This window comes from Vipera ursinii (genome assembly GCF_947247035.1).
Source record: "Vipera ursinii genome assembly, chromosome: Z".
Classification (NCBI taxonomy): Eukaryota; Metazoa; Chordata; class Lepidosauria; order Squamata; family Viperidae; genus Vipera; species Vipera ursinii.
This window is the reverse complement of record NC_139517.1, coordinates 17086118-17102853: the sequence shown is the minus strand read 5'-3', so window position 1 is coordinate 17102853 and position 16736 is coordinate 17086118. Positions and strand designations below refer to the sequence as shown.

Below are 16736 nucleotides of genomic sequence, written 5' to 3'. Positions count from 1 at the left end.
CAGAGCTCCCCAATCTTTCTGGGTTGGCGGCCCAGAGGGAAAGGCAGGAGCAGGAAAATGTATGTGCGCATGCGTGCGTGCGTGCATGCGCAAAATGGGTGCACGCACAGTGGTGGCACTAGCACCTGTGCACAGGCACAAGTGGGCCACATGCACCCACAGTGGCACTGGTGGCAGCGCTGGAGCCCATGCACAAACGGGCTGCTAGCACCCACATGCATGTGCAAATGGGACAGTAGTGACCACATGCATGCGGAAATGGGGCGCTAGTGCCCATGTGATGCTGGTGGCGGTGCTAGCACCCCCACACATGCGCAAATGGGGCCTCTAGCACCCACGTGGTGGCACTAGCATGAGTGGGGAGGGTGCCAGCCATTCCCACAGCCTGGTAGCCAATAGGCCACGGATTGGTACTGGGCCACAACCCAGAGGTTTGGGACCCCTGTTGTAGTAGATCACAAAGCAGCCAACACCACTCAAGCTCAAAATCTAAGAGAGAACTTTTATAAAATGTTTTATAGATGGCATCTAGATCCTAAAAAGCTTGCAAGTATGTATCCGAATTATCAGCCTAAGTGTTGGAGGTGTGGTGATGAAGACGCAACATATTTTCACATATGGTGGACATGTAAGAAGGTTAAGGCTTTTTGGATAAAAGTCTGGTGGAATATGAAGAAGATTTTTAAACAGAGGATAAAGTTTTGTCCGCAACTTTTTTTGTTGGGAATAATTGCAGACGCTACAGCTGTGGACACCAAGCTGATGTTGAACTTAATTACGGCGGCAAGACTTTTGATAGGTCAATATTGGAAGAAAGAGGAACTGCCGACCATAGAAGAGTGGACTTTAAAGGTTTCCGACCTGGCAGAGATGGCGAAGATTTCGGCCTATTTGAAAGATCATTCGCAAGAACGTTATATTATGGAATGGAGAAAATGGATTGAGTTTATCCAGAACAAGTATAGGGTTAAGAAGTTTTATGTAGCATTCGAATAAGTCTTCTTTCGTTTTCTTTTTTCTTTTTCTATTTTAGTCTTCTATATATATTTAATAATGCTAAGTTTTGTTTGATCCTATATAAGTTAGAGAGTGATGGATTTTAGAATTTATAGTTGTTAGTATATGGTTGTTTATGATTGCTTTTTTATATATATATACCTTGTATTTAGCTCTGGGAAGTCCGGGGGGGGAGGGGGGCTGGGGGGAGGTAGGGGGGGGAGGAGGGAGGGGGGGAGGGGGGAGGAAGGGGGGAGGTAGGGAGGGGAGGAGGGAGGGGGAAGGGGTTTTTTTTTAAAGGAAAACTGTATTTTAAAACTTTTCAATAAAAAAAAAAGCAGCCAACACCGACAAGTTCTCACTTGTGCATTGAATACTAAACAAACGATGAGTACAGGTAGTCCTTGACTTACAACAGTACATTTAGTGACCACCCAAAGCTACAACGGCGCTGAAAACAGTGACTTATGACCATTTCTGTTACGACCTTTGCAGCATCCCTGTGGCCATGTGATCAAGATTCAAATGTTTGGCAACTGGTTCATATTTATGACAGTTGCCATGTTCTGGGGTCATGCGACCCCCCCCCTTTTGCGATCTTCTGACAAGTAAAGTCAATGGGAAAGCCAAATTCACTTAACAACTGGGTTACTAACTTAAAATCGCAGTGATTCACTTAAAAGCCTTGGTGGAGCAGTGGGCTAATGCCTCCTTAAGTAACACCAGCTGTCTGCAATTAGTGTAGGTTCGCATCCCACCAGGCTCAAGGTTGACTCAGCCTTCCATCCTTCCGAGGTAGGTAAAATGAGGACCCAGATTGTTGGGGGCAATTAAGCTGACTTTGTAATAATGCTGCTTGGGGGGGCGAAAGCCCTAATAAGCAGGCATATACATAGAATGAAGGCTGTTGCTAAGCACATTGGTTTGTGCTTAAATTGTAAGCCGCCCTGAGTCTTTGGAGAAGGGCGGGATATAAATGGGATTAAAATAAAAAAATAAATAAAATAAATAAAAACAACTAGCACAAGAAATGTCGCAAAACGGGGCAAAACTCAACAAGTGTCGCACTTAACAACAAACATTAGGGGTCCAATTGTGGTTGTAAGTCGAGGACTACCTGTACTGGGGACAAAATTTTCATGTCAAATACGTTGAATACCAAATTTGATGAGTTTCAAAGCAGTTGAGTACCAAGGTACCACTGTACTTCCCATGGGAATTAGCTTCTCCTTCATCATCCCAGTCTTTAAAAGAGTTGCATTCAAGAAGGAGCATGGAATAGAGCATGGGGATATAAACTGTTAAACTCGTTTGTGCTGGAATTCCTCAAGGCTTTTTTTCAGGTGTGATAGCTGGAGCCTGCAATCTGTTTAACCTGGTTGTTGAATTCATTCATTTGCTGGCTTTGCACAAACCACTAACCTATAACCTAGCCAAATGGACTGTGTTTGCACAAGATGCTGAGCTAAAAAACCAACCGGAGTTAAAATTAATTGAGGTTAACAGGTATCTGCAAAGGCATGTGGAAATACATCAGCTTAGCTATTGCCTCGTTAAGCAGGGAGGGCAAATACACCAGACTGTCACTGAGCGCAAATACGTTTCTTTGAATTTTTGAAAGCCTTGACAGACACAGGCATTTAGCAAGGAAGTGAGATGCTACAATTAATCTGCTTTGCCGTACAGTGTATTTCTTAATGTACATGTACTTTATAAAGCTTTTCTAGGCAGCAGAAGCTAAGAAAAATACTGAATGAAATAGTTCTTTCCATTTAACACACAGAACTGAGAATGCTACAAGTGTTGGGTTAATCCTGAAAGAAAAGGAAATTGTCTAAAAAACTTCAAGAGTGGATTTTGGCTCCTTAAATCAAGGTTGTCTGGGGAGTGGCCAAGAGGGTTTAATCAATCAATCAAAATAGAGCTGGAAGGCACCTTGGTGGTCTTCTAGTCCAACCCGCTGATCACGCAGAAGACCCTATCCAGGGGTAGGCAACCTTGGCTCTTTTATGACTCGTGGACTTCAACTCCCAGAATTCCTGAGGCAGCATGTCTCAGCATGGAAACCTCTCCCTTTCCCCTCAGCATGGCTGGCTCAGGAATTCTGGGAGTTGAAGTCCACGAATCACGAAAGAGCCAAGGTTGCCTACCCCTGCCCTATACCATTTCAGACAAGTGGCTGTCCAATCTCTTCTTCAAGACCTCCAGTGATGAAGCACCCACAACCTCTGAAAACAAGCTTGTTCCACTGGTTAATTGTTGTTCTCACTGTTAGGAAGTTTCTCCTTAATTCCATGTTGCTTCTCTCCTTGGTTAGTTTCCATCCATTGTTTCTTGTCTTGCCTTCTGGTGCTTTGGAAAATAAGTTGACCCCCTCTTCTTTGTGGCAGCCCTTCAAATACTGGAGTACTGCTATCATGTCCCCCTTAGTCCTTCTTTTCTCTAGACTAGCCATACCCGGTTCCTGCAACCGTTCTTCATATGTTTTCGTTTCCAAGCCTTTAATCATCTTAGTCGCTCTTCTCTGCACTTTTTCCAAAGCCTCAGCATCTTTTCTGTAACGTGGTGACCAAAACTGGGTGCAGTATTCCAGGTGTGGTCTTACTAAGGCTTTATAAAGTGGTACTAACACTTCATGTGATTTTGATTCTATGCCTCTGTTTATACAACCAAGATTTGTTTTGGCTTTTTTTGGCTGCACGCTGCAATACAGTGTGAACAACAGAACAATATTTCTGAACCTTGGAAGCTGGAAGATGTTGTGGACTTCAATTCCCAGAATTTCCCGGGCAGAGGAATTCTGGGAGCTGAGGTACACACCTCTTTAAGATGCCAAGATGAAGAAACAGCTGTTCAGAATGATGAAAACTATGGTGTGATAGAAGCTGTACCCTTTCTGTATTATTATGATTTCATACACACATTCATTACCTAGAAGGAAGAAAAGAGGCTGACACGTTTCCTTTCAATTAGGCCAATTCTTATTTGCATAGCAAAATCAGGTGGGCTATAGGCCCTGTCTTGGCATGCACCTTTTTAAAAAAACAACATCTTGCATGTGTGTATTCTTGTTTTGTTGTTATTTTGCAAAGGATTGATGGACAGCAGAGAGACAACAATTCATCTCTGTTATTTTCCTATTGTGCTGGTTTTCAGTCTGTGTGAAAGTTCTATCTATCTATCTATCTATCTATCTATCTATCTATCTATCTATCTATCATCTATCTATCTATCTATCTATCTATCTATCTATCATCTATCTATCTATCTATCTATCTATCTATCTATCTATCTATCTATCTATCTATCTATCTATCTATCATATTGACTAAACAATCCTGGATTGCTTTGGGGGGGATAGAGTGATGTTAGCAGAGTCACAATGCCACAGTCACAACACAAGCCCCTTGCTTTGTCCACATGTATTTCACATGTTGCAGGCCTGCCCCAAAGATGCAGAGCTTACGATTTGAGTCATGATTCAGATCAAGGGCAGGTAGTCCTTGACTTAAGACGAGTCAATTAGTCACTGTCCAAAGTTACAATATAAGGGACGCGGTGGCTCAGTGGGTTAGGATGCTGAGCTTGTCAATCAGAAGGTCGGCAGTTTGGTGGGTCGAATCCTGAGTGCCGCGTGACAGAGTGAGCGCTTGTTACTCGTCCCAGCTTCTGCCAACCTAGCAGTTCGAAAGCACGTAAAAAATGCAAGTAGAAAAATAGGGACCACTACGGAGGGAAGGTAACAGCGTTCCGTGCGCCTTTGGTGTCTAGTGCCGGCCACATGACCACGGAGACGTCCTCAGACAAGCGGTGGCTCTTTGGCTTTGAAATGGAGATGAGCACCGGCCCCTAGAGTTGGAAACGACTAGCACGCATGTGCGGGGGAACCTTTACCTTTACCTAAAGTTACAATGGACCTTCCTGGGAGTATTTATGACTTAGATTCAACATTCTGACAGTTGCCGACCCCCCCCCAGGCACATGACCACATTTTAGGTGCTTGGCAACATGGCTACATTTGCTACCGTTCGCAGCGTCCTGCAGTCACATGACCCCATTTTATGATAGTTTGCTGAAAACCAACATTTACTTCTTTTCTGGGCAAAACCCCGGTCATCGCAAACCATTGGTTCACTTAAGCCCCATGGCCTTTATTTAACAACACCACAAAAAAGGTCATAAAAATCAGATTGGTCATGTGACTGACCTGCTTTACGACCATCACAAGTTATGACTGTGATGGGCATGCTCCATTACAGTTGTAACTTGAGGACTACCTGTACATAAGGCAATATAAAAAGATAATATAAAATTAAAATGAATTAAATTAATTAAAGCCCAACAATTAAAACAATATTAAAAAGCTAAAACCCCTTCAGTCCAGGCCTGATAGATCGAAAAGCCAGGTTTTCAGGTCCCGGCGAAATGAACGCAGATCGGGGGCGGTCCGGAGTTCCACAGGTAAATCATTCCAAAGGGCAGGCGCGCCCACAGAAAATGCCCTCCCTCTGGGGATCACCCGCCGGCACTCCCTAACCAGCGGCACCCTAAGGAGGCCCTCTCTATGGGAGCGCACAGGACGATGGGAAGTTGATGCTGGCAGCAGGTGCTCCCTAAGATAATCCGGACCCATGCCATGTAGGGCTTTATAGGTCATCACCAGCACCTTGAATTTTGTGGTGGTAAGTCAAGGACTACCTGTAATTATAATCTAACATCACTGGAGGACATTGAGTTGAAAAAACCGACAATATTTGTGTAGTAACAATATAAGGGAAGAGCTGTTTTCTCAGTTCTACTACTTATTACCTTAAGTTTTAGAATCATAACCTGAATTTCAGCCTTCCAGACAGATACAGTATTGAGTTCCATCATAGCATCCAAGCCCAACTACTAGAATCCTATTTCTCCCACAGGTGCTTTTTCAGGAGGCAACTGGACTTCCTTGTTTCTCTTTGAAGTCGTTTCGCTTCTCATCCAAGAAGCTTCTTCAGCTCTGACTGGATGGTGGGGAAGGGAAGGATTTATACTCCTTGCAGACAGCTGGTCATTTGCATTCTTCTGGAGAGTTGATGAGGTCACCTGGAGATTTACCTATGTCCTGAAGGTCACCTGAAGTGGTGCAAATGGGTGTAGAGCAGGGGTCTTCAAACTTGGCCTTTTGTGACTTGTGGACTTTGACTCCCAGAATTCCTCAGCCAGAGTGCCTGGCTGAGGAATTCTGGGAGTTGAAGTTCACAAGTCATAAAAGGGCCACGTTTGAAGACCCCTGGTATAGAGCCTTCTTGGAACTGCTGAAAAGACCGTGTTGTAGACTGGAGATAGATGATGTTGTATCCCTCCCCCTCTGTTGAGAAAGGGCTACTGATGAGAAGCAAAATGTCTTCAAAGAAAAACAAAGTCCAGTTGCCTCCTGAAAAAGCACCTTTAGGACAATCATGACTTGGATGACTGGGAATCCCCATAGAGAATCCGGTTTGGTTTGGTTTTTTTCTCACTTTCTCATTGCTTAAAAAACACCATGGATACCACAAAATTGCACACAGATAGTCCTTGACTTACAACGCCAATTAGGACCAGAATTTCCCTAGCTAAGTAAGGCAGTTGTTAAGTAAGTCACCCCTGATTGTTTTTATGGTCGTTAAGTGAGTCACATGAAATTTTATGAGCTTTGCTTTAGCTACTAAGTGAACCGCTGCATTTGTTAAGTGAATCATGCAGTCACGAAGCAAATCCGACTTCCTTCATTGACTTTGATTGTTGGAAGCCGGCTGGGAAGGTCGTAAATGGTGATGACGTGACCTCGAGATGTTGCAGCCGCCATAAATACATGCTTGTTGCCAAGCACCCAAAGGTAGGGTTGCTGAGAGTTATAAATGTGAGGATTGCTCATAGGTCACTTTTTTGCAGGGCTGGTGTAACTTCGAACAGTCGCTAAACGAATAGTTATAAGTCAAGGACTACCTGTATTTGAAGTAGCTATGAAATGTGCAGGCTATGTAAACATTTTCAACTCAGTGATGGGTAATTCAGTTTTTTAAAAATTGAGATTTCCGAGCACGTAAAATGTGGGATGTCTTTTTCTAACCTTCTTTTTTGGAGACATCTAAACAAAAGTCCTTTTCTTCTTCTGTGCCACAAGCCTTTTTTCTTTTTTCTTTTTAAACAGCTCTTTAAAATATCCTAGTTATAGCTTTTTACCTGGCACTTCTTCACAGCTCTCTTTACACCTTCTGTCTATGGTACGGTTCATTTGCGCGGACTTCTTAGAACTTTAATTAATACCTCATTGTGGCTCCAGTAAGCAATGGCCAAATTATCTTTCAATCTCCCACTTCTAAGCCCTGTTGCAGGGGAGCTGCCGGAGTCCTGGCTACTACTCGGTGGGCAGCAGGGAGATCTAAATGCCCATCTGCTCCCTCTACCCCCCTCTTTGATGCAGTTCTTGTCTAGCCAATTAAATCTGTGCAGTGCCCAGGTTGTCTGCAACACAGTCTCGTTCAACGGCATTGTGGACAATTTAAAAGGTTACCTCAGTGAGACCTTTTATGTTTATGTATATTTATATTTCCCATAATGCAGTTGAGTGTCTCTTTGCCTGTATTCATCTATTGCACTAAACCATGGTTTACTCAAACCACAATAGATCAGAATGCTAAGCTGCAGATCACAGTTCAGAAATCACGCTGGTTGGAGTCAGTTAGAATACTAGAAACAGACAAGGGGTAGTACTCAGTTTATGATTAGCTGCTTAATGACCATTAGCTGCTTATGATGGACCTCCTTGGGCACACTTATGATCCAGTTCCGAAATTCTGATGGTTGCCTCCTTCAGTCACAGGACTGCATGTCAAGCACTTGGCAATCAGCCAGGATTGATGGTCATTTACAGTATCCCGTAGTCCACAGGTCGGCAACCTTGCGGCTCCTAGCCGCCCGGTGCGCGCGCTCCTCTTCCAACGGGCAGTGGTGCGCACGCACCTCTTCCAACGGGCAGTGGTGCGCGCGCACCTCTCCAAATGGAGAGTGGCACCGCCCGTTTGGAGAGGTGCACGCGCACCTCCCCGAATGGGCGGAGGTGCGCGCGCACCTCCCCAAACCTTTGGAGAGGTGCGCGCGTACCTCCGCGCGAATGGGCAGCGGTGCCGCTCTTTGAGGAAGCTGCTGCGGCCCGTCTGCGAAGCTGCCGCTTTCGGCAGCTTCGCAGATGGGCCGCGGCAGCTTCCTCAAAGAGCGGCGCCCCTGCCCATTCCGAGAGGTGCGCGCGCACCTCTCCGAACGACCGGAGGTGCGCGCGTACCTCCGCGCGAATGGGCAGCGGTACCGCTCTTTCAGGAAGCTGCCGCGGCCCGTCTGTGAAGCTGCCGAAAGCGCCAGCTTAGCAGATGGGCCGCGGCAGCTTCCTCAAAGAGCGGCGCCCCTGCCCATTCCGAGAGGTGCGCGCGCACCTCTCCGAATGACCGGAGCTGCGCGCGCACCTCCCCAAACCTCCCCAAATGGAGAGTGGCACCGCCCGTTTGGAGAGGTGCACGCGCACCTCCCCGAATGGGCGGAGGTGCGCGCGCACCTCCCCAAACCTTTGGAGAGGTGCGCGCGTACCTCCGCGCGAATGGGCAGCGGTGCCGCTCTTTGAGGAAGCTGCTGCGGCCCGTCTGCGAAGCTGCCGCTTTCGGCAGCTTCGCAGATGGGCCGCGGCAGCTTCCTCAAAGAGCGGCGCCCCTGCCCATTCCGAGAGGTGCGCGCGCACCTCTCCGAACGACCGGAGGTGCGCGCGTACCTCCGCGCGAATGGGCAGCGGTACCGCTCTTTCAGGAAGCTGCCGCGGCCCGTCTGTGAAGCTGCCGAAAGCGCCAGCTTAGCAGATGGGCCGCGGCAGCTTCCTCAAAGAGCGGCGCCCCTGCCCATTCCGAGAGGTGCGCGCGCACCTCTCCGAATGACCGGAGCTGCGCGCGCACCTCCCCAAACCTCCCCAAATGGAGAGTGGCACCGCCCGTTTGGAGAGGTGCACGCGCACCTCCCCGAATGGGCGGAGGTGCGCGCGTACCTCCGCGCGAATGGGCAGCGGTGCCGCTCTTTGAGGAAGCTGCTGCGGCCCGTCTGCGAAGCTGCCGCTTTCGGCAGCTTCGCAGATGGGCCGCGGCAGCTTCCTCAAAGAGCGGCGCCCCTGCCCATTCCGAGAGGTGCGCGCGCACCTCTCCGAACGACCGGAGGTGCGCGCGTACCTCCGCGCGAATGGGCAGTGGTACCGCTCTTTCAGGAAGCTGCCGCGGCCCGTCTGTGAAGCTGCCGAAAGCGCCAGCTTAGCAGACGGGCCACGGCAGCTTCCTCAAAGAGCGGCGCCCCTGCCCATTCCGAGAGGTGCGCGCGCACCTCTCCGAACGACCGGAGGTGCGCGCGTACCTCCGCGCGAATGGGCAGCGGTGCCGCTCTTTGAGGAAGCTGCCGCGGCCCGTCTGTGAAGCTGCCGAAAGCGGCAGCTTAGCAGACGGGCCGCGGCAGCTTCCTCAAAGAGCGGCGCCCCTGCCCATTCCGAGAGGTGCGCGCGCACCTCTCCGAATGACCGGAGCTGCGCGCGCACCTCCCCAAACCTTTGGGGAAGTGCGCGCGTACCTCCGCGCGAACGGGCAGCGGTGCCGCTCTTTGAGGAAGCTGCCGCGGCCCGTCTGCTAAGCTGCCGCTTTCGGCAGCTTCACAGACGGGCCGCGGCAGCTTCCTCAAAGAGCGGCACCGCTGCCCATTCGCGCGGAGGTACGCGCGCACCTCCGGTCGTTCGGAGAGGTGCGCGCGCACCTCTCGGAATGGGCAGGGGCGCCGCTCTTTGAGGAAGCTGCCGTGGCCCGTCTGCTAAGCTGGCGCTTTCGGCAGCTTTGCAGACGGGCCGTCGCCGTCGGGCAACCGGGAACCGGTTCCATCTCATTTTTTAAAAAATGGCAGCCGCGTGCGTCCGCGCATGCGCAAAAAACCTTTTTGTGCATGCGCGTGCATGGACACACGCACGCGGCTCCCTCTTTTTTTAATTTGTGATGGAACCGGTTCCCAGTGGCTCTTTTTCTTTTTTAGGTTGCCAACCCCTGCCGTAGTCATATAACTAGGTTTTACAACAGTTTTACAAAATCACGTGAAATATTAGTACTGCTTTATAAAACCTTAGTAAGGCAACACCTGGAATACTGCATCCAGTTTTGGTCACCACATTACAAAAAGATGTTGAGACTTTGGAAAAAGTGCAGAGAAGAGCAACTAAGATGATTAAAGGCCTGGAGACAAAAACATATGAAGAACGGTTGTAGGATTTGGGAATGATCAGTTTAGAACTGCGATGGCGGACCTTTTAGAGACCGAGTGCCCAAACTGCAACCCAAAACCCAGAACATGCACATGAAGGATGCAAAGAGAAGGAATTCAGATTGCATTTCCTGACTGTTTAAACTTTATTGTAGAAACGTTACAGACTTTAAATTGCAGATTTTAGAAATTAAAACACATTTCTAACTGGACTTTAAACTTGATTGAGGTAAACACATGCAGCCAGTAAGAATAATTGTTATCCTTGACTTCCTACTTGTAGACAACACACACAATGCAGCCAGTAAAATTGATCACTGATTTTTCACTTAAGCTTTGCAGATAACATGCATACACAATGGATTGCAGGCAGTAAAAATTAATAACTGTGTTTTGACTGTTCTGGGACAGGCAGTTGTATTGCGAATATAATTCCTTGTTAAGACACTTATTGGTCTGTTTAAGCGAATTTAGTCACATTTAACAGCCCTTTCCAGACAGTGAACTCATAAAGCACCTGGTTCATCTGAAATACCTTTATTTTGCATGTAGAAGGTGGTTACAGCAGAGAAGGTGTGGTCAGGTGAATCTGGCTGGAGCTTTAAGGTCAAAAGACAGTAACAGGATTACTGTCCGCATGGCTTGTGTTCAGATGTTACAATGGAGGATGGAACACAAGGGAGCAAGGAGAAGGAGGAAGTCCAACCCAGAAGGGGTGGATCCTAGTACAGCATCATGAGCAGGATAGGAAATACATCACAAAGGGGGAAGGTACTGGCAGACCCAATTAGCATATTGGTAATTTCCCAAGAACAGCCACGTGGTGGCAGCACAAAGATGTCTCCTCGCTAGAGTTCTGTAGCGTGGAACTGTCACCCAAAAAGGATACCCAATCTCTCATCCTTTGAACCAAGGATTATTGTAGTTAGCTACCCTGAGTCCTTCGGGAGATAGGGCGGCATATAAGTCCCAAAAATAAATAAATAAATAAATAAATAAATAAATAAATAAATAAATAAATAAATAAAGGACTACCTTCTTGACACTGGGAGACAGGTTGAGCCAAACTTACTTCAAAAGTGGTGGTGGGGTCACTGCTCATTTTGGAAGGGAGTACAGATCCTTTGAAGGATGAAATGGATGCTTAAAGCATCTGAATAACAAAGTTGGAAGAGACTTTGGAGGTCTTCTAGTCTAACCCTTGAGGGACCTGAAGAGATAGGAGTGGTTCAAAGTACACGGGAATGCTCACTTAGCACATTTCAGCAATCCTTGAACCAAACCAAACATGGATTGGGCCAAAGCTGCGAAGGGTGGAGGGATGACCCTAGGAAAACATATAGGCATCATCATATAGAGCAGACATGTCAAACTCACATGATGTCACATGATGTCACACGACGTATCCGAAATTTCCCCCCATTGCCGGCCATGCGTTGGGTCCTCGTGACGTGTCCGGCCTGTGGGCCGGCAGTTTAACACCCCGATATAGAGGAATCATACAGAACATCTCTGCATGTCCCAAAGAATCTTTTCTCCTTGAATCTAACTTGCTCCATTGTCTTTACACAACACCTGTGTAAAATGGAGAGTACATCATTGTCACTCCATTGACAACAAAAGCAGGTTCCAACAATCAGAGAAATTAGGATTGGAAGATGTGACTTTTGGCTATGTTTTTTAAGACAATCAAATGAAATCAACTAGCTTTATATCAGAGGAATCATACAGTTAGCTAGGATGGGAATGGCAGACGGTGGAAATAGTATGGGGAGCATAATTTGGTTTATTTTTCTTTGGCTCGGGGCTTTTGCCTTGCCTACCCTGCCACAAACACTCCTTAGCAACTCTTTTCTTTTTTTTCTACCAGGATAGTGCCTTAATCTCACCCCACCCCATCCCTGAGGCAACTTAACATAGTCCTTAGTTGTTCTGATATCGATATAGCTTCCTCCAACCCACTTTACAAATTTGTATATAGTGAGCCAAGTAAAAACCAAACCAACTTTATGGCTGGTTTCACACAGTAAACTGAGTATATATAATTAGATCTGTGTTGGCTGAGTTCCCGTAGCACACTAAGCCATAAATTAAGGATTCTAACTGGAGTAACTGCACTTGAACAAAATAGTAAGCCACAAATCACAACATAGGAATGGAACAAATTATATTGTAGCTTCCTGTGATAAGTAAAACCTTTCTTTGCCATGCAAGGTACCTTAAGACAGAGGTCCCCAACCTTTTGCACACCAGGGACCGGTTCCGTGGAGAGAAGTTTTTTCCTTGGACCGGAGGGTGTGTGGTTTTGTGTGCTCCTGCATCCCACAGATGGGGCTTTGCTTCTTTGTGCGGCCCGGTTGCTGGCATGTCGCGGCCCAGTATCGGTCCACGGACCGGGGGTTGGGGACCCCTGCCTTAAGATACCTCTGTTTTTTAAGGCACGGGGAAGTTTTGGTTTTTCTTTCCGATTTGAATGAGGCATTTTCAGTTTCCTACCTATGCTTTCCCTTCCCCCAAAATATAGATCATGCCTTCCTTTATGTCTAAAAGGATCAAAACGGGAGGTACCCCCGGTGCTCTCTTCTCATTCTTTGAAGAAGCAAAGTATAATGCTGTTCAAAGTGTATTATTCAAAGTCCACATTCTGGATAGAGAGGACCATTGGTTTGAAAAAAGGGTAAAAGAGGCCATCTAGGTCGGAGTTCCCTAACCTTTCCAGCTTTGTGGACCGGCGAGGAGGGGGAGAGGGGATGGTTCCGCCCGAGCTCCTGGCAAGCATTCCACATGCATGCAGGCACTCGCCCACTGCTTGTGCAAGTGGGGATGCGTGTGTGCGTGCTCACCTGCCGCTTCTGTGGCCCAGTTCCTAACAGCTCACAGCCCAGTAGTGGGCCACATCTTGGCGGCTGGGCACCCCAGCTTTAGGTTAAAATTGAACAACCCCTCTCACAGAGGGGGAGAGATAAGACACCACCTATCTCCTGTCTACTGCAGTCCTTTTAGCAGTTCCAAGAAGATTCTACATCCATTTGCACTCTGATTCAGGTGACCCTGTGGGCACAGATAAACCCCCGCAAGTGGTCTCAACAGCTCTCAGAGAGAGTGCTAACAACCAGATAACTGCAAAGAAGTAAAATCCTTCCATTCCACCCCCATCCTGACCGAACTAATCCTTCCAGCCCCACCACCACCACCACCATTCTGCCAGAACCGATGAAGCTTCTTGGATGAGAAGTGAAATGTGTTCAAGGAAAAAGCAAAGAAAGTCCAGTTGCCTTTTGAAACAGCACCTTTGGGACAACCATGACTTGGATGACTGAGAGTCTCCGTAGACATTTGTAATTCCCACAGTTGGTTCATCTTCCTACCAAACGTCTTCATAGGCTATGTGAAATTCATCTCTCATAAGAAAAGAAGTCTCTACCAGCAGAGGAAATGTGATTTTTCAGGGCTAGGAAAAAGTAAATATTGCGTGTGACAGCAGAAAGGGCACAGAGAGTTGAAGCCAGGGACATGGGAAACTTCTCTTGCTCAGCTGCCAGGGGAAAGTTGTGAGTAATTCCGGAATTGCACACCGCCATCACGGTCTGTGAGTGAGGAGGAGGACATTTGTGGGAGTCATTTCCCTTACTACAGCTAGCAAGGAATTGAGCCTGCTCGTTCTGATATGTAGGTCAGGCCAAGACTCACAGCTGCAGCTGATCCAATTTGCTGATGATATGTGTGTGCAGGAGAGATGGATGAGACACAAATGATAGGGAGAGAACCCACAGATTCCTTTCGGGAGCAACCTACTCCAAACATCTTAGCCCTGAATTCAAGCTTATCTCCAAGACTGCACTGGATGCCCTTCTTCCCAGCGCCAGATAGAAGGAAGCTGTTTCTAACTGCCCCATGCTGAGGTAAAAGCATTCTACACATTCACAGGATGTCTTTGCCCAATATTTATGATTTTTCAGGACCCCTTGGTATTACAAACAATCCATACAGGTGAATCCTGGACCCGTTGAACCTTGACCTCTTCTTCTCAAGAGTCACTCATTCCCCTCCATTTTAACCTAGCTGCCCTCTAAAAAACTTGTTTTCCTATTCGGTTCCTATTTAGAACTGTGATATCTCCAGATATCCAGATGACCATAAAATGGCAGCAAATATTACTGGTTTAGCATCTCTTTGCTGCCATCTAAAGGATATCCAAGGTTTGCCACCCAAATATCATAGTCCTACCATATCCTGGTCTATTATAGGGTTACGTTCAATGTAATAAAATTTGACAAATAAACAAATACTTGGAAGCACTGAAAGCATATGGCACTTAAAATATTTTTTAAAAGGCGAACATGTTTTAGCAGAGGTTCCAGAAAGAGAACTGTTTCTCCCAAACGTTGCAGCATAAGCAATCAAATATCTGGTGATTTCTTCAGAGCTAACAAATGTATTATAATGTAAGTGTTTGTGGCATTCCACTTTATCAGAAGACTCTTCTTTATTAAAGTTTCCAGAGAAGGCCTTCCAAGGAAAATCTTAAGTGATGGGCAGGTACTTGTTAACAAATTCATGGAGGATAATGCTGCCAGAAGCTATTAAGCATGATGGCTACATATTAGATCCAGTAGCAAAAGCAGCTTCTGAATTCCAGTTGCTGGAGAACAGTAGAAGACAGTCCTATGCCTCATGTCTTGCTTGTGAACCATTTTTTCTGTCAGACAAAAAGAAAAAGAAAAGATATGTTTCGATCCAGCAAGGATTTTCTTGTGTTCTTATGAGGCAGTCTTTTAGAGGTGGAGCAATGTAGACCAGTATTTCTCAACATTGGCCACTGGAAAATATGTGGACCTCAACTCCCAGAATTCCCTAATCAGTCATGTCTACATTGCTCCACCTCTAAAAGATCACTTCATAAGAACACAAGAAACACCCAGGGGTAGGCAACCTTGGCTCTTTTATGACTTGTGGACTTCAACTCCCAGAATTCCTGAGCCAGCCATGCTGAGGGGAAAGGGAGAGGTTTCCAAGTTGAGCCATGCTGGCTCAGGAATTCTGGGAGTTGAAGTCCACGAGTCATAAAAGAGCCAAGGTTGCCTACCCCTGGACATGGACACAACATTAGAGATATTACCCAAAAACAGATCCTCCCCATCCTCTTGCCCTCCAGATATATAGGATCTCAGGCCCTTTATACACTAGATATGTTGAAATCCTACATATATGTAAAGCACCACGCTAAGGAAAACAGTTCTTTTAAACACTACTAATTCTGGAGCCACACCATTACTAGCAGGATCATAACACCCACAAGGGGCTGCCACGGAGAAGAGAAGCTCAATTTATTTTCCAAAGCACCAGAAGGCAAGACAAGAAACAATGGATGGAAACTAACCAAGGGGCAAAGCAACTTGGAATTAAGGAGAAACTTCCTAACAGTGAGAACAATTAACCCGTGGAACAAGCTTGCCTTCAGAAGCTGTGGGTGCTTCGTCACTGGAGGTTTTTAAGAAAAGTCTGAACAACCACTGGTCTGAAATGACACATGTTCTCCTGCTTGAGCAAGAGGTTGGACTAGAAGACCTCCAAGGTCCCTTCCAGCTCTGTTCTAGTTGATTGAGCCACACTGGTAAGAATTAGCGCATTTGTTTTTGGATCTGGGTTCTCATTAGTAATAATCTAACCTCTGCTATTTTTATGGTCATTTTTGTGCTATAGAATATAAACCTCTTCGCCCCGTGTTAAGTGCTAAGGTTGGTGCACTCGGTCTAATTTGGCTGTCAGATGTGTTGGCAAAGAATTGAAGATTTTAGAGCGAGAAGAGGAACGATCAGTCAGTGCCCAGCGTGTGTTTGAGATGGCATCTCTGGGTCTGTGAATAGGGGTATCAAACGTTAGCAGGTAGGCCAAGGCTAGTGCACATGGGATGAATAGCATCTGCAGGAAGGGAAGTTGGTAAATACCTTTCTGTGAAGCGATGGATCAGTTCTGGGCGAAAATGGATGACTGCAGGAGCCTCAGTGAGCAGAGATATTAGACGAGTTCTTGTGACTGAAAATGTTTCCAGGCTTGAAAGGCTAGGAACTGATTTTACCACCAGCTACTCCCTGCCTGCGCCAGCTGCTGTAGGCACAGATTGTAGAGTCTCAGCCCAGGCAAATTTGTCAGATTGCCTGTAATCTGTCTGTCAGAGGGAGAGGTAAAGAGAGAGGGCGCATGAAGCAAATAAATACTCTTGCTCATGCCCAGATCTACGCCTTAGGCATCTCAGTCATCAGGATGGCGCTTGCAACCTGCTGTATTCTGAATCTGGGCATCACCGGGAAAAACCGTCAAATAATTCTGGATGGGAAAGGAGCAGGAAGAAAAATATGGGGGGAAAAATCAATATTTACAGATAGTCCTCGACTCTATGACCACAATTCAGACCCAAATTTATTGCTAAGTGACGTATTTATTAAGTGAATTTT

General features: G+C 46.6%; 1 protein-coding gene across 1 annotated transcript in view; it reads left to right on the top strand.

Annotated features, from left to right (window-relative positions):
* TTYH1 (tweety family member 1) overlaps positions 1-16736 on the top strand; it is a gene marked incomplete at its 5' end in the record, with an annotated part of 93955 nt that overhangs the window by 11463 nt on the left and 65756 nt on the right. The window lies entirely within an intron of this gene.